Source organism: Chlorocebus sabaeus, chromosome 4 (genome assembly GCF_047675955.1).
Source record: "Chlorocebus sabaeus isolate Y175 chromosome 4, mChlSab1.0.hap1, whole genome shotgun sequence".
Classification (NCBI taxonomy): domain Eukaryota; kingdom Metazoa; phylum Chordata; class Mammalia; order Primates; family Cercopithecidae; genus Chlorocebus; species Chlorocebus sabaeus.
Genome location: NC_132907.1, coordinates 55,730,216 through 55,748,202, shown reverse-complemented (window position 1 = coordinate 55,748,202; position 17,987 = coordinate 55,730,216). Strand labels below are relative to the sequence as shown.

The following is a 17,987-nucleotide window of genomic DNA, read 5'->3' as shown; positions in this document are numbered from 1 at the left end:
CTTGTCACTGGATGTTGAAAGACAGGGAAAGAAAGAGCAACAAATTCCTATGCAGGACATCTTAGAGTCCCTTAGTCACTAATATGTCTGGCAAATCAGTAGCCTGCACTCTGCAACTGTCTAATCACTAATATTGGCTTCTTAGCTTTAGAGATTGTTTAATCACGATCACTGTTAATAAGTTTAGTAGATAAAGTGTTCAACACCCAGACTCATCCTTAATCGTAACAATTAAAGGTAGATTTTTTCTTTAATCATAATGATAGAAAAAGCAAAAATGATTTTTAAAATGGATATTCTCTCATTCTGATTTCATTGTGGATTGAATATCTATTCAATTCTCTAGTACTTTTATTTTTACTTTAAAAAGGGTAGGGGTAATATATTCATGTGTGATGGAGTGAAAAGTAAGCCTTCTACAACTCCTTAAGTTAGTTCACCAGTTAGGCTGATGCCCTCATTTACCAGTACAGTATGAGTTCATACCTGTTGTTCTGGAATAATGACTAGCAGTGTTACTTTTTAGTCTCAAGCTGATCTTCCTTAAATAATAAACTACATGATGATCTTCCCTGGTTCTCTCTAGAGGCAATCACTGTCACCAGTTTCCCATGTATGCTGCTAACCGATGCATATGCAAACATAAACACACACATATTCACACACATACATCCTTCCTTCTCTCACTTTTCACACAGATGGAAACATCTACTCTGTACCTTGTCTTTTTCTAGGACTGATATTCAGTAGCTATATATACACCAGTACAGGTGGATGTATGATCAGCAACCATTTCTGATTGTTTGTACCTATGCCAATTCCAGTTGTTAAATAGTTTCAATATTAGCTCTACTTTTTTCCCTTGCCAATTGGACCATATTGGTGCATGTTATTTGCAGAATCTTTTTAACTTAATGATATCAAGATTGGGCTTCTACTTATTCATCAGAGGAGGTATTTCACAATCTGGAAGACATCACAGTTTATGATGTTTTAGTAAAACAAAAATTTCATTTACAATTTCTTTTCCAAAGCCATTTGAATCAATTTGTTATTATTTCTACCTGCTATGTATCCATATAATGCTTAGTCCAGATGACTCACCAACATAGCTCACAAACACAGATTTAATAGTAGAAAATCTCTTCACAGAAATTAATTTCCTTTAGCCCCCATGTATTTTGCCCTTCTTCACTATCTTCAATGGTATAAACTTTTACATTTGCCACAGACCTTGGGAAAATGTCTGTTAACAAAAATGATTTTGTTACATCCTCCAGATTTCCAGTTAAAAAACCCAGTTTTCAGAAAATCTTTTCCAGTTTTAGCAATCTACATAAAAGTAATGAACCTAGTAAACAGTTAAAGGCTGAGACGGCACGAAGGACAGACATCCCATCTTTTCTGTTCCTAGAAAGAAAATTTCCCTTTTGTAGTCAATTCACCTATATAGTTACATGTGGAAAACTAAAAATATTTTATCTCTATTATTGGGAACAGGATTTTGTTTTGTTTTAGTTTTATTGTTATATTACTCATGGTTTTAAATATTTCTTGGGTATTGTGCTAATCTAGTGGTTCTTAACCTGTGCTAGTGGGAATTCCCCCCCCCCAACCCCCGCTGGGGGATGTTTTTCAATGTCTAGAAGCATTTTTGACTAAAATGACCAGCCAGGGAAGGGGTTGGGTAGAGGCCAGGGATGCTGCACATCTGTCCTATAGGAGAGTCTCCCGCAAGAAAGAATTATCAGTTCAAAACGCGGATAGTGCCAAAGTTGAGAAACCCTGAGCTAATTCTATTGCTCTTGAACTACTGAAATTAACTTACCAGGAAGTCAGATTTTAATTTTTTTTTTTTTAACCATAGACTACACTTTAACACCTACAAATAACTGTATAGAAACTAAATGAACCACTACTAGCATTGGTTTTTAAAGTTGCCCACCTTGGAAAGTCTCATCTTTAGAATAGTCTTTAAAATACAAAAGAAATAAAACTTCCATAAATCATGGGTAACTAATGAATTTAAAATGACTTCAAAGTCAGATTTTACCTCCTTAAGATATGTTTGAGTCACTTTTGCAATTAAAGAAAGAGGAGAATTAATTTCTGCTGTGGCTGCTGTTACTCTTCCCTGTATAAAGCCCATAAAAAAGGAATAAAATGACTACATTTGATTGTATGTAATGCTTCTAATCATGAGGGAGGCAGTAAATGAATAAAATAGTTTACCCAAATTGGTTTTTCAAAAAATCTTTGATAAATTTTTACCATATGTGGAGTTTCTTTATTGTTATATTGAGATAAAGTCGTTTGTTACCCATGACTTATTCGGTTTCAACTGCTGGTTCTTCTTATGGAACAAAATTTGTTTCTGCCACTGCCATCCTTACCCATAATAGGACCCCAGTACAGTGATATCAGAGGGCAACAAGAGGCTGTGAGGGGGCTCATGAGTACAGGAGAAAAGGTTCCAGGAAGCCAGCCCTCGTCCTGCCTAAGGCTTTGGAGGTTGTAGCCAGGGCAGATGAAGATGGTGCTCTGGTTGGAGACCCAGCTTCTGTGGGGCTGATGCCTTTTGTTACTCAAACTTAGGACCTGCTCTGCCAAGGTCTGACCAGGAGGTGTAACAAAAAGATTGAATGTGTAACAACAAGGTGTAACAAAAAGAGACAGAATGTTCTCCCCTAAGCTGGAGAAACTTACCATCCTTGAGGCAGGAAGCACACTGGCAAAAATTTGTAATAGATTCAAGCAATTCAAATTTTTATAGAGCAATAGGATTCTGCATTACTGGTTTGCATTGCCTAGATTAAATAAAATAATACATATGTCCCCCATGACCAAGCCCTCCATCCCTTCTCATCACACACAACACACACACAATGCACACGCGCGCACACACAGTCTTTGTACCCAGGAAACCTGGAAAAGGGAATGGTTTTAATCTGAACATAAACTTTCATAAAACTCTTTACTACTATAAATTACATTAAAAAAACTACCCCGACTTAAGAGTTAACGGTTGCTGGCTGAAAATACAGTACTCCTGACAAGACCCTTCACAGGCATGGTGGATAACAAGTTCCACTACAGATAATAGAACCGCAGGGATTTTTCTATCCCCATTAACACTGTTTAAATACGTTTTTTCTTTTTTTGAGACACAGCCTTCCTCTATCATCCAGGCTGGAATGCAGTAGCGCGATCTTGGCTCACTGCAACCTCTGCCTCCTGGGTTCAAGCGATTCTCGGGCCTCAGCCTCCGAGCAGCTGGTACTACAGGCGTGCACCACCACGCCCACTAATTTTTGTATTTTTAGTAGAGACGGGGTATCACCATGTTGACCAGGCTGGTTTTGAACTCCTGACCTCAGGTGATCCACCTGCCTCAGCCTCCCAAAGTGCTGGGATTACAGGCACAAGCTACCGTACCCGGCCTATTTAGATTCTTAATGAATTATAATTTACATATGTGCTGTTTCCCCAAGGAGATGTAAAAGCAGGAACCTTGTTTTATTTTTCCTGCTCAACAGCAGTTCCCTCCCTGGCAAACAAACAAACACATCCCTGATCCTGGCACATCTCTTTCCATAATATGCATTGAACATACTGGCTGATGGACTGAGTTTACTTAAATTTCACCTTGCTTGGTCATACAGATGGGAGTGGAGGAGATGATTTTCTTTAGCTCCTTTGTTGACGTGTGGTTGTGATTTAAGCACTTGCTAATAGAATATCTATTTCATTACAAATGAGCTGTGGTGGATTCCAGTGGGCTGAGCCTCTGAGGCTGGAGAGAGCACCAGGCCCCTCTTCAACAGGATGTGGGAACTTGACTCTCGCCGCAAATTAAGTTCTTGGGGCAGGAGCCCTCTGCTGCAGGCTCTGGGCGAGGGCATGGGTAGGAGGAGCTGGTGGCGGAAGCACCGGTGGTAGCATTGATTGTGACAACCCCTGTATGTTTTTCTGTAACTTGTGAAGGTGGAGATGGAACTGCCACAACCCCAGCAGTCAGCGATGCCCTGTCTTGCATTGTGAGGTGTCGTGTGGAAAGAAACACCTGACTTAAATGGGGACTTTCTGGGTGGTGTGTGTGTGCCCCGCCAGGTCCCCTCAGACCTTGGCAGAAAACCTCCGCAGATGTCTCTGTGCATCATCTCCTGGTCTGGTGTTATTCCGAGTACTGACGATCTGGACCCTTCTCCTCTTTCTACTGTGTTCTCTCTTCCAGAGTGAATTAGAGCAGAAGAAGCAAGATAGCCTAGCAGGTAGTAAAGTTTTGATGGTGATGGTCCACCTCCCAAATGCTGGTGCCTTGTATACTCTATAAGACATGTGCATCAGTTGGATTTTTGTGTACCCCCTGTTTTTAGAATGAGTAGTTTGACAATCATCATCAATCTACAAATTTGAACCTTCAACATTCTCTTCCTGGTTATCCTACAAAATAGCTCCTGTACAAATAGTTTTGACTTTGCCATGGCCTCTGAGGGCTTAAACATAAATGGATAAGGAAGTTAAATACGACTTTCTAGTCAGGCGTGATAGTGCATGTCTGTGGTCCTAGCTATTCAGGAGGCTGAGTGGGAAGACCGCTTGAGCCCAGGGGCTTGAGTTCAGCCTGAGCAACATGGCAAGACCCTGTCTCTAATACAAATAATACATATGAATATATATGACTTTCTAGGTGTTTCTGAGGTTTGTATTGCTATATGTTTTTGAGTTCTTGATGTGGATAGAATGGCAATAGGATGTAGAGAATACATAGTTGAGATGTAGATAGTATAGAACAACAAATGGTCCTAAAATCACTTATTTTTCTTATTCAATTTTATAATTTGTATAGCAAATTTAACTTATATTTGTTTAGGATAATTCACTCAGCCTGCATGAGCTGAAAATACCAAATTAGAAAATAATTTTTCAGGAATTTATATTTTGACTAACGAACTTACAGATAATTGAAAAATGTTTTCATAGATATCTTATTAGTGGCTTATTTGATTCTTAGGCTAACAGTTAATGTACACTTCATAATACAATGTAAGTTCTTTCATTTTTTTCTGTTCCTCCAACCTCAAAGAGAGACCTAAATTTCAACTACTATTTCTTATGGTTGTTCTATTTTCATGTATACCCCGATAAAAACTTTGTTTTGCTAAGGACATTTGAAGTCTGAAATAAAAATCCTTGTTGTCTGGGAAAAATACTTTTGACAAGGGAAAAATAGAAATGTTATGCTTCTTTTTTTTCCTCAGCCGTCATGTCACTCCGAACAAATGCAAAAACACAGACACACACAGACACACACTCCTGGGCAGTCAATTTCTTTTCTACACTCAACATGATGTTAGAAACTGAAAGCTTATTGTCTACATGGAGTGAAGTGGGGGTGGAGGAATGAGGCTATCTGTGGGGTTTTCTAGAGACTTCCTTCCCAGAATGTGAAAAGATCTGTGTGAAAACTGCTAAGAAGAGGCAGAACTCAACGAGTTAACCAAGACAGGTGGCAGCAGCTGGGCACAGTGGGTGGCTCAAGCCTGTAATCCCAGCATTCGGGGAGGCTCAGGCAGGAGGATTGCTTGAGGCCAGGAGTTTGAGGCTAGCCTGGGCAACAAAACAAGACCTCATTTCTCAAAAAGAATATGCAATATTAGCCAGGCACAGTGGTGAGTACCTGTAGTCCTAGCTACTCTGGAGGCTGGGATGGGAGGACTGCTTGAGCCCAGGAGGTCAGTGCTGCAGTGAGCCATGAATGCACCACTGTACTCTAACCTGGGTGACAGAGCATGACTTTGTTTCAAAAAAAAAAAAAAAAAAAAGGTAGGTGGCAGCTTTCAGTCAATGAGAGATCCAGAGTTTGATCTGAGGAAAGTAAAAGCTATGCGTTAGAAATGGAAAGGCACGGAAGATTCCAAAAAGAGAAATAGATAATATTTTGAAACCTCACTCTATGGAATATGACAATGCGGGGTATCCTTCCTCCCCCCAACCCTCCCCCTTGTTCCCATTCCATTTTGTCTACTTTTGAGCTTTGAAGAAAATGCATTCAGTATTTAGTAATCGGGATTAAATAATATAAGCACTTCACAGCTCTTAGCTCACTGTTTCTGATAACTGCGCAGTAACAAGACTCTGCCATGAGATGAGCATCTTTTCTCACCTTTGTTATCATGGTGCTCTTCACTTTGGGTTGCACTTTTTGTCATTAAAATTGTGATGTTTTCGATTTCAAGTTTTCCATGGTGTTCATCCTGCTCTTAGGACCCAGCCACTCTCCTTTTCCAGGCACGTGTCTCTTTCCAAAGCATTTCATGGCTTCAGCTGCTCTGGGCTCTCACTTGTCCATTCATTCATGGATTCATTCATTTTCTTCTGTGTGTTCTAGAGACTCCTTGCTTATGTGCTAAATCTATTGTGTGGCACCTTGCCACAATCTAGACTAGCATCTATGCTTTACTAAAAACACTTTTCTTGGTGAACAAATCACCTTTGCACGCCCCCTGCCAAAAAAAAACCCCAACTCTATATATACTCATATAATTATCAAAAAATTCTTGAGTTTAGTAGTTTATACCCATTCCTAATTTCATTATTAAACTAATAATCACATTTTAAAAGAAAATTTCACGTATAATACCTCATTTGATCCTCCCAAAGCCCAGTTAGTTCTTAGTGTTATTAATATACAACCCAACCATAAACTGAATCACTTAAGCTTTAGCAGGTGGTAGGATGAGAACCAAACCCAGGTTCTGATTCCAAATTCTGTGCTCACCCTATATGCCATAGGAAGCATGACCTTCATTGTCTTTCTCATGTAGTTACTAGTTTAAGTTCTCAGCTCACACACAAAACTTTTTGGCAGTTTCTTATTCTAATCCAAAATGTTTTCCACCTAACTCTAGCAATTGACCTCCTGCCCAAGAATTCCTCGTCATTGCAAGGGATGTGATAACATTTGTCCTACTTATGGTTGTGATCCTGGCAGATCTGAGATGAGCAAGGAAACAGAGCAAGACACGGAGTTTACAGGGCTCAAGGCCAAAACATCTTGATTGACTTTACAACATCGTGGCCAATGTGAAAAGGGGAAACAACTAAGAGACGACAAACAATTCCGTTTGTTTTAAAAACGTTTAGTTTGTGCATATGTGTGTTGGTGTAGGGGTGAGGTGTTTAGATAGATGACTATATTAGGGCTTTTTCAGCCCAACCCTGGCTCCAAACAGCTGCCCCTTAAAGTTGGTTACATGAACCATCTAACTGGCAGTTTAGGGGCTCAGGACACCATTCTGGTTCATTCATTGTCTGCCTGAGATGGTGCTTATTGTTCATTTGGCTGCAGCCTCAAACTTATTACTGGGGGTGGTTGAAGAAGGGTATAAACAGATACTACAGGAGAAAGAAGTTATAATTTGGGAAGTCCCATGGCAAAAATCAGATAGATAACAATGCATTTATATATAATAACTTCTGTCTGAATGAAAAAGTGAAAAAAGTGTTAACATCTTTGGTTAGTTCAAAGAACAACAAAAAAATGAAACACACCAAAACCCTTTCCTGTGTTATGCTTTTCTAAATACTAACTGGTTTTCAAAAGAAAGTACCACAGAGAGAGTCATCTATAATTTCTAGATACATTTTTCTTTTAGTTAAAAATTTAAACCAAAATAAGATACTACTTCATATCCATTTGAATGGCTATAATTAAAAAAAAAAAAAAGCAGAAAATAACAAGTGTTGGACAGGATTTGGGGAAATTGAACACTTGGGCACTGCTGGTGGGAACGTAAAATGGTACAGCTGCTGTAGAAAACAGTATAGTGGTTCTTCAAAAAATTAAGCATAGAATTACCATACGATCCAACAATTCCACTTCTGGTATATACCCAAAAGAACTGAAAGCAGGGACTTGAGCAGATATGGGTAGATCCCATGTTTATAGTAGCATAATTTACAATGCCAAAAGGTGGAAGCAAACCAAGTGTCTGTTGACAGATAGAGGGATAAACAAAATGAGGTTTATAATACAATGGAATGTTATTCGGTTTGAAAGAGGAAGGAAATTCTGACATATGTTATAACATGGAGAAACCTTGAAGACATTACGCTAAGTGAAATAAGCCAGTCATGAAACAACAAGTATTGGCCGGGCGCGGTTGCTCACGCCTGTAATCCCAGCACTTTGGGAGGCCAAGGCGGGTGGATCACTTAAGGCCAGGAGTTTGAGACCAGCCTGGCCAACATGGTGAAACCCTGTCTCTACTAAAATCACAAAAATTAGCCAGGCATGGTGGTGCAAACCTGTAATCCCAGGTTACTCGGGAAGCTGAGGCAGGATAATCACCTGAACCCAGGAGGTGGAGGTTACAGTAAGCCAAGATCGCACCACTGCACTCCAGCCTGGGCAACAGAGCAAGACTCTGTGTCAAAAAAAAAAAAAAAAAAATTATTGTGTGATTTCACTTATGTGAGGTACCTACAGTAGTCAAATTCATAAAGGCAGAAAGTAGAATGGTGGTTGCTAGGGGCTAGAGGGAGGAGGGAACAGTTAATTACTATTTAATGGATATAGAGTTACAGCTGGGAAAGATGAAAAAGTTCCTGAAATCAATAGTGGCAATGTTTGCACAGCAATGTGAATGTATGTAATGCCACATTTACCCTTAAAAATGGTTAAAATGGCACATTTTATATTATATGTATTTTACCATAATTAAAAATTCAGTAAAAATCTTAAAAAAACAATGTTTGAAGAATTATAAATTTAAATTAAATGTAACAGTGGATCAGTATCAAACATCTAATATGAATAAAACAATAAAAAATCCACTTGAGAAATGTAAGCACAACTCTGACTAGTTTTTGTTTTTGTTTTCTTGTTGTTTTTTTTTTTTGACTGATAGGGTAAATAAAAGTATTTTGAGTGGTTTTCTTTGCAATGACGATGGGGAAATGGTGAGAAGCGCATTGTGTGGTAGGATCACCCTGGGGGAAGTTGTTTTAAAGCAGCACTTGCTGTGTGGCCCAACCCACCCTGCTGTGCTCCTCTCAGGGATCTTTAGGGGGACTCACCAACCCAGTCAGCCAGGGGTGCGGTGGGGGAGGGTGTGGCATCCTGTGGTGAATTCAGAAGCAAACATTATTAAAGACGAGTGGGATCCTGGATCTGTCTTACTCTTATCCTCACATCTTTCTTGAGCAATTACTACCAAAAGAGTGGCAGAAATTCAGTGGCAAGGATGGGGGCACTTTTTGGAGTGGGTACCCTGATTTAGCACAAGTGAATGGGATTGGAGTGCAGATGCTGGTTGCTTGTCTATAAATTATGCCCATGTATATGCCAAAAAGATATGCCCATGTATCAGAACCTATGAATGTGACCTTATTTGGAAAAAAGGTCTTTGCAGGTGTAATTAAGGATCATTCAACGGAATCATTCTGGGTTATGTAGGTAGCCCTACATCCAATGACGAGTGTCCTTATAAGATACAGAAGAAGAGAAGACGGCAGAAGAGGAGAAGGCCATTTTATAAGAGAGGTAGAGGTTTTAGTGATGCAGCCACAAGCCACAGAATCCCTGGAACCACCCGAAGCTGGAAGAGGCCAGAAACGAATCCTCCCCTAGAGCCTTCAGAGGGAGCATGGTTCTGCCCACAGCTTGAGTTTGGACTTCTGGCCTCCAAAACTGAGGGAGGATAGATTTCTGTTGTTGTAAGCGGCCTAGTTTGTGGTACTTTGTTACAGCAACCACAGGAAAATAATACACACCCTTACAAAACTCCCAAATTACCTTTTTTCATGTGTGTATATAATATGATTTTTAATATTGTGTATATTTATATTAGCATATATTAGAAATCTCTAATATAAAAATAGTGCTACGCATATTGTTAAAATTCTACCCGCATCTCCCTTCTTTGTTCACTCTTTTGTTTATTTGTTTGTTTTTAAATTTTATTTTAAGTTCTTTCTGGGATACATGTGCAGGATGTGCAGGTTCGTTACACAGATAAATGCGTGCCATAGTGGCTCGCTGCACCCCTCAACCCATCACCTAGGTATTAGACCCCACATGCACTAGCTATTTATGGTGATGCTCTCCCTCCCCCTGCCCCGCAACAGGCCCCAGTGTGTGTTGTTCCCCTCCCTGTGTTTGTGCTGGATTTCTACAAATGTCCAATAGTCTATGTGGGTGAAGTTTAGGAAGAAGGGAAAAAAGATTGTTTCATGATCATTTTTTGCTGCACCACCATTTGTTGCCATATGAGAGGTGACATCCCAGCTGGGATTATCCCTAACTTGGAAAGACTGAGTTGGGGATTAGTCACAGGGAGCAGGTGAGTTTGGTGGCATTTCACCTGCACTTAGAAGCAAAGTCATCCACTGCTCTGACCAACTGTCATGGCACAGGCCTCAGCGACATGATTAACAAGGTTATGTATTGAATTTATATAGCTAAATAGTTTTCCTGGTTTCTTATCAGTTTAGAGAGGCTGATTAGCAGAGGTAGAAAAACAAGACAACCACTGAGCTTTCCAAATTTATCAGAGAAACCCCAGACCAGCTTCTGATGGGGGAATATTCCATGACTTCCAGAGCTTCCCACTGGATTTTCATCCTGCCCAAAGACATTCTTGGTTTATTCCTAGTGACCAATAGAGAGCATTCCAACAATCACTTCTTATCAGTCAGCAACTATATAATAAATACCTGGGACATGCTTGGCCCTGGGCTTTGGTAAAAAGAAAGAAGACAAATGGGCCTTAAAGGTAGAACAATTTCAATTAGAAGTCTGTACAAGGTTTAGAAGCACAGTGTTTGAGAAAGAAAAATATCCTTAAACATCAGCGAACCAAGTCCTTCATTTTACAAAAAAGAAGTTGGGTAAGGTATCTGTCCAAGGTCACACAGCTGGGCTAAAATCTGGGTCTCTCCCTTGCTCATCCTCTGAGCTTTCCATTGCTCTATGCTGTCTGACCTGTGGGGTACCAGCTACTACAGCAACTTGCTCTTAAAAAACAGTCACAAGAAGAGAGGGCAACCCGGATTGCCTTCTCGGCCAGGTGCTGTGCTAAGAGCTTTTCAGGGATCACCTCATAACAGGTCTATGGAGACGTTACTGTTGTTCCCATTTGACAAATAAAGAAACTAAGCCATGGAACGATTTAGGAACTCGCCCAAGGCCCATAGCTGGTGCGTGGCAGAGACCACCTTCAAGCTCAGGATCTTGATTCTGGAGTCACAGTCTTAACCACAACGTCTGGAACCATAGCCCAAACCTACCAGCGGGCCATGGTTCACTCTCTTTGCTTTCTTGTTTTTAGAAATGTTCCTTTAGAGGCAGCCTCTAGTAACACCTCAGACAAGTGAAATATCATTTCTACTTCACTGACCTCTCTCTCTTGTGAACATATTGTATAAATGGTGGAAAATGTGGTTTTAAAAGCACGTTGAGGCTGGTAAAAGCTTCAAAGCCACCGCCTGCACTTACTCTTTGAACCACTAGATGTCAGTGTGATTGCTCTGTGAAGCGGCCCTAGCTTGCAAGGCGTCGCATTGCCCGGGAAATCAGCTGCAGCGAGCTTCCAAGCCTCTGGACTACAGCAGAAGCTGGGGGGAATTTGAAGCCCAATGGTAGTAAACAAATGATGGACATGACAATCAGGCAGTGTGGATTTCAACCTTTACAATAATTTCTCAAGGGAAACGGAATCCATTTTAGCCTTTCCTTTTTGAAACAGATGGTCAACTTTTCCATGGGGTGCCTTAAGTGCACCATAACTCGTTTGCTTTTCAGGATCACCTTTAACGGCACATCACAAAATATGTGGTTTTATTGGAAAGAGCAACCTTATCCTCCTCCCCCTCACCTATCACTTACGATTAATTTCTTAAGGCATTGGACTATTTGAAGTGCGTGTGTCTCACCTTGCATGGGGACGTTTTGCTCTACTTAAAACCTCCGCTGGCATTCCCATAGCATGGGCAGAGAACCACAGCCACAGCCTCACCCTTCCTGTGATAAACCCGTCTGTTTTCCACACAGAATTATTTGTATTTAATGCAAAAATATTTAAAATGGCGAATATTAATAATCTATTATTTTACATTAGTATTCAAAAAGTGTATATCGTTTTTTCCCCTCAACAACTCCATGAGATAAGTTCTATTATCATCCCCATATTTAGATGAGAAAACTGAGACACAGAGAGGTTAAGTGGCTCTCCCAAAGTTGCACAGCTAATAGAAAGCAGAGTCAGAGGCCCATTTTCTATTAATTACTTCACTGCAAATCAAGTTAAATAGAGGGAGGAAAGGCCTTGTGAATTTTTCAGAAGAATCAGCAATGTATACAAGAGAGCCAAAGGCTCCGATGAAAATTTGGAGTTGCTGGTTGCTTTGAAAGGCCTCCTTGGCTGATTTGCAGCTGTTTGTCATCATTTATCCAGTTTGCCAGGATTCCTTCTGAGAAGGCATAATTGATGGCAGTATAGTCCCTTTCTTTAGTCTATGTAGAAATCTCACATGAATCCCCACCTCCTGCCAGGTTTGGAGGAAATTGAAAGTTACTCTTTCTTATCAAAAGGATGGACACGTGTTTGTTAGACAACAGGATGAAATAAATCATCTGTGCCCAGCTCTGTTGGCAATAAAACCTTGTTTCTGGTTTCACTGCAAGACATTATTCAACACTAGTGGCACCAGAGGTTCCAACAAGAACACACGAGAGGCCTTATCCAGTTACGAAACAGCAAGTGACAGACGCATTCCTGGCCACATTTTTATCTGCTTATCATCCTTTTGGCTACAATGAGGCTGAGTTTTAGTGTCTCATGTTCATCTCTTTTGCTATTTTCCAACAGAACATGCATTTCCTTCAGTTATTCAGCTAGTACAATCTGTGTGCCAGAATTTGGAAGTGATGCTTTTTTGCTGCTATAAAGAATGACACATTTATTTGAAAGAAGAAACCTAGGCATAGCTGTTACCTGCCTCCTGCAGAGTAAGGCGGAAGGATGGCCTCCTTTAGTGGATCTTCCTGGGCCAGGGTCTGGGACTCACTCACTTTTTGCTGTTGCATCTGCTCTGCATGTGGAACTCAAGAACTGCGGAGTTTTCTGATGCCTGGCAGGGTTTTGTTCAGGGCAGTGGTTGAGTGAGCCACACCTCCCTCCCCCAACCAGGCAAACTTAGACAAGAAAAGTTCTATTATGCCCTCAGGATATTGAGTAAGAAGGAGGAGAAAGGGAACTTAAAAGTGCCTGTTCAGCCTGGATACTTCTGCTGACATTCCCACCAAGCATGTGATATTTAAAAGGGTAAAACCAAAACAAGGTTCTCCCGCCTTCCACCATATTTATTCAAGAGGAAGAAGCTGTAAGTTCTTTGGACCCATAATCTTCCCACACACCCAGAGGTGTCACCTGCAGTGGGGGCCATAGGGGGATGCTTACAGTTAGAAAGGTCCACTGGAGCATGTGGAATATTTGGAACCTAACTGCACCTGAGGTCAGGAGGTAAAGTGGGGTGCTTGACCATATCAACTGAAGGGTGGTCACTCATGTGCTGGAAAGCCCACTAGACTCACTCTGTCTGGTCTCTGTTAGACTATTCTTCAGGCTGGAAGAAATGGAGTATTTATATGATAATCCATGTGAAAAGACTACCATCGGGGCTGAGTGCAGTGGGTCATGCCTTAATCCCAGTACTTTGGAAGGCTGAGGCAGGAGGATTGCTTGAGACCAGGAGTTCAAGACCAGTCTTGACAACATGGTGAGACTCTGTCTCTACAAAACTATAAAAACATTAGCCAAGTGTGATGGTGCATGCCTATAGCCCCAGACACTTGGGAGGTTGAGGTGGGAAGGTTGCTTGAGCACAGGAGTTCAAAGCTTCAGTGAGCTATGGTTGTACCACCATTGCACTCCAGCCTGGGTAACAGAGCAAGATCCTGTCTGAAGGGGAAAAAAAGAAGAAAGAAACACAGAAAAAAAAAAGAGAAAGAAGAAAGAAAGACAGAAAGAAAGAGAAAAGAAAAAAGAAAAGAAGAGAAAAAAAGAAAAGAAAAGAAACCCCCCAAAACAGAGGCTACCATTGGGACTAAATGAGATTTTAACAAATTGTGGTTGTGAAATTAACCTCCCCCACCTTCCTTCTACTCATTCATTCATAAACATCAAACACTTACTGTGTGGGTCAAGCACTCCCCAAGACTAGAAAGATGGAGAAGACGAGGATTTTCCTCTCAATGGCTTATAATCTTACAGACGTTATGCCAGAGATGGTCACTTTCCTCCCAGTATGATTTTCCCTTCTTATAGAGTAGTGAGGTCAGCAAACTATGGCCCACGTGCCAAATCTGGACTGTAGAATGTTTTGTACAGACCTCAGGCTAAGAATTTACATTTTTTTAAGAATTGTAAGAAGAGGGAGAAGAAGCAAAAGAAGACAATGATGACAACAATGATGATGACATGGCTGAGATTGTATACGGCCTGAAATGTTTACTATCTAGTCCTTTTTTTTTTTTTATATTTTCCTCTAAATGATAGAAAAAGTTTGCCAAAAGTTTAGGATGCTTATTCTATCCTAAGAAATCTCTGGCTTTTTACCTGGCCCACAGCTACACAGGACAGGGCATTTTCTGGTCCCTCTTGCCATTAGATTTGGCCATATGGTTAAGTTTTAGTCAATGGGATCTATGCAGAAGGGATCTATGTAGCTTGTTGGTGGTGCCCTAAAAGAGGGCCCCATCAAGCTTTCTCCTCCCAGCTGGCTGGGATGCTGTGGGGGCCTGAGCTCTTCTGATCCAGTGATGAGTAAGGTAATACTCTAGGCATGATGGAGCCAGAAGATAGAAGGACCTGGCCCCCAACACAGGAGACAACCCCATCATCACCGGATTTTGCTAGATGGTTATAAAGAAGGGAACAGGAGGAAAGACATTTAACTTTTAAAAATCAATGTTATGTTGTGTTTCTTTTGCTGCATCCAAACATGTATTATAACCACTATAGAGATAGACACTGTGTAACTAACCATGACACACTGTGATGAGTGTTAAGCTCAAAGTACGAATAAAGGCCTCTGGAAATACCCAGGAATATATAATTCCTTCTGCATGGGGGCAGAAGAGTTGAGGAAGACTTTACCTAACATGGGACAGTTGATCTTGGGCCATGAAGGAAGCCTAATTGGAATTTGGGATTATTTGTTTTTCTTCTCCTCTCTGCCAACCTCTAGGTGGCTCATGCCTGCAATCCCAGCACTTTGGGAGGCCCGGGAGGGTGGGTCACCTGAGGTCAGGAGTTTGAGAGCAGCTTGGCCAGCATGGTGAAACCCTGTCTCTACTAAAAAATCCAAATATTAGCTGGGTGTGGTGGTGGTGCATGCTTGTAATTCCAGCTACTCAGGAGGCTGAGGCAGCAGAATTGCTGGAACCCAGGAGGCAGAAGTTGCAGTGAGCTAAGATTGCAGCATTGCACTTCAGCCCAGGCCAACAACAGCAAGACTGTCTCAAAAATTAAAATAAAATAAAATAAAATAAAATAAAATAAACAATCCACCAAAAGTGAGCAACACACCCTGTCTTCAGGGAATGTACACACCCTCTCCTTTTTCACCTGGCTCACTCCTGCTCATGCTCCAAAGCCCAGGGTAGATATCATCTTCTTTTGAACTTTGTCCCACAATACTGGATAAGGCCTTCTGAACTCTGGCGTCTTGTACTCTGTTTTAGTTGTTGGAGATATATCTGTCTTTCTCACTAGATCATGAGTTCCTCAAGGGTTGGTGGTAACTGTGGCTTATTTGTCCTGGATTTCTAGCTTCTAGTACATCGCCAGGCACACAGAAGGCACTTTATAAACATCGAGTAAATAAATTTACTAGAGGCCAAGGGTAGCTTCCTGGTTTGTGGGACTGTTACTTTTTTTTAATGAATTTGTCCTAGGAAAGGAAAGGTGAGCCCTGCAATTTATATCTCTCAGCCTCTGTGTCCTCAAAGTATATACGTTTTTAAAAGTTTGCTTTCCAAAAAGGAAGAAAAGAAACGTACACATTTAGAAAGTTTTAATTTAAAAAATTGAAAGTTTCATTTGATATGAATGGTCTCTATGCTTAGTAGTGTCTGAAAGGTTTGAAGATTTAATAAAAACTAAAATGTTATGAAGTGAGCTTAGTAACATGGTATGTTTCTGAAATAAGTGGAAGTATAGATACTTGCTCAAATTTATCTTATTTTGAGCTTTTCTTATTATCACATAACAATAAACATTCATTTTTCTATTTTAATAAAATCTTTACTCACAAAGGAAAATTTGTGCAAGAATATTATTTGATTACAAGATGATGCTGCTGATAATTACATTTGATTCTCCCCTTGTCACTTTGTGTTATGTGTCTTATAATCAATAAAAGAGGAAGGGGAACAACATGCACTGGGGTCTGTCAGGGGAGGACAGTGGAGGGGAGAGCATCAGGAAAAATAGCTAATGCATGCCGGGCTTAATACCCAGGTGATGTGTTGATAGGAGCAGGAAACCACCATGGCACACGTTAACCTATGTAACACACCTGCATGTCCTGAACACGTACACTGGAACTTAAAATAAAATTAAATTTAAAAATAAAAAATAAAAAATAAAAGCAAAAGCATTGCTTTTGATGCAAAGCTATTTTACTACATGCTTTGGCTACATGCAATCAATTTTCTGAACTGGCAAATTAATGTAAGACTTTAAGACACTGTATAGTACTAGTATTTTCCCCTATTATTTAGAGGAAAATATAAAAATATGAGGAGCATGTTTTCCTTTACATATAGTCCTTCTTGAGATGGTGTTAACAGAAGGTGAAGTTAGAAAGAATTACTTGCATTATGTTTCTAAAGGAAACCAATAATTTAACATTACGTTATTATTTGAATATGAAGTTTTCATTATTTTTGTGGCTATTCACTAAAGGCTTTCATAAATTACAGGGAAACCTGAGCAATTAAATTAAAAAAAAATTCAAAGCCTTCTTAAATAAAGTTTTTGGTCTTATATCTGCTACAGAATCATAGCTAACACCTCAGTGCTTGTGGATATTTTATTAAATGTTTAGAGCTTCCATTCCCCCATGCAAGAGTAATTCTAAGCAAATGATGAGTGTCTCAATGAGTAACTCATTCCAGTGCAGCTCTATTGTGCAATACAAGGAAATAAAACCCTAGGTAAGAGAATTAGAGTGGGGGTGGGTATAGTAGAGATGGAGAAGATCAGCTTATTCTCAACTCACTACTCCCAGTATCAAATATCCATTTCAGATATAAGAATTTCTGTCTTTATACTCCAGCCCAAATTTCCTACTGTTTCTATCTCATCCCACACTCCCCTCTTCTCCAGGTGGAGAAACCCTATCCTGTGCTGTCTGCTCAGTCTAATGATGACTTTGAGGTGTCAGCCTGTTCATGACTATCACTTGTCAATATGCTTGCTTCTCTGTCTTCTAAATTAAATACTGTACTTATTGTTGTACTTACTAGCAATTATATTTTTCTGCAATTAAAAAAATGATAAAGTTAATATTCTCAAAGGAGCAAATAACACGAAGATGATGGCCATTCCAGCCATCTTTCAAGGAAAGGTGATCTGGTTCTGGTGGCCAAGCCAGCTCTGCTGTGCCAGATAAAAGCCTCCAGTGACTTACTCAGAAAACAAATCATGAATGTGTTTGAAAGTGAAATGGTTTGGCCTCCAGTCAGCCTTTAGCACAGTCCTGACGGTTTTCCTTACTACAGGGATTGGGCATCCTGTGAAGACAGATGGGGGAGGACTGCCACCTTCTGCTTTCTCACCCAGGGATAGCTTCCCAGGCTTCGCCACTGCTCCAGACTAATGAGCAGCAGATGAAGCTCTGATGAGTCCACATCTTTCTGGAAGCTTGTCGTTGCCCTGCCAACATATGTTGAGTTGTCAAGAGCTCTGTCTTTAAGC

At 40.4% G+C, this 17,987-nt stretch overlaps 1 protein-coding gene across 5 annotated transcripts in view; it reads right to left on the bottom strand.

Moving 5' to 3' along the window:
- FYB1 (FYN binding protein 1) overlaps window positions 1-17,987 on the bottom strand; it is a 170,561-nt gene that overhangs the window by 103,476 nt on the left and 49,098 nt on the right. Inside the window, exon 1 of one of the 5 annotated variants that reach the window (XM_007961454.3) lies at window positions 12,999-14,344. The exons of 3 other annotated variants lie outside the window; for them this stretch is intronic. The gene's annotated coding sequence lies outside the window, so the exon portion shown is untranslated. Of the gene's footprint in view, window positions 1-12,998; window positions 14,345-17,987 lie in introns of those variants that run through there. One more of the 5 variants, XM_007961456.3, reaches the window with a different exon arrangement.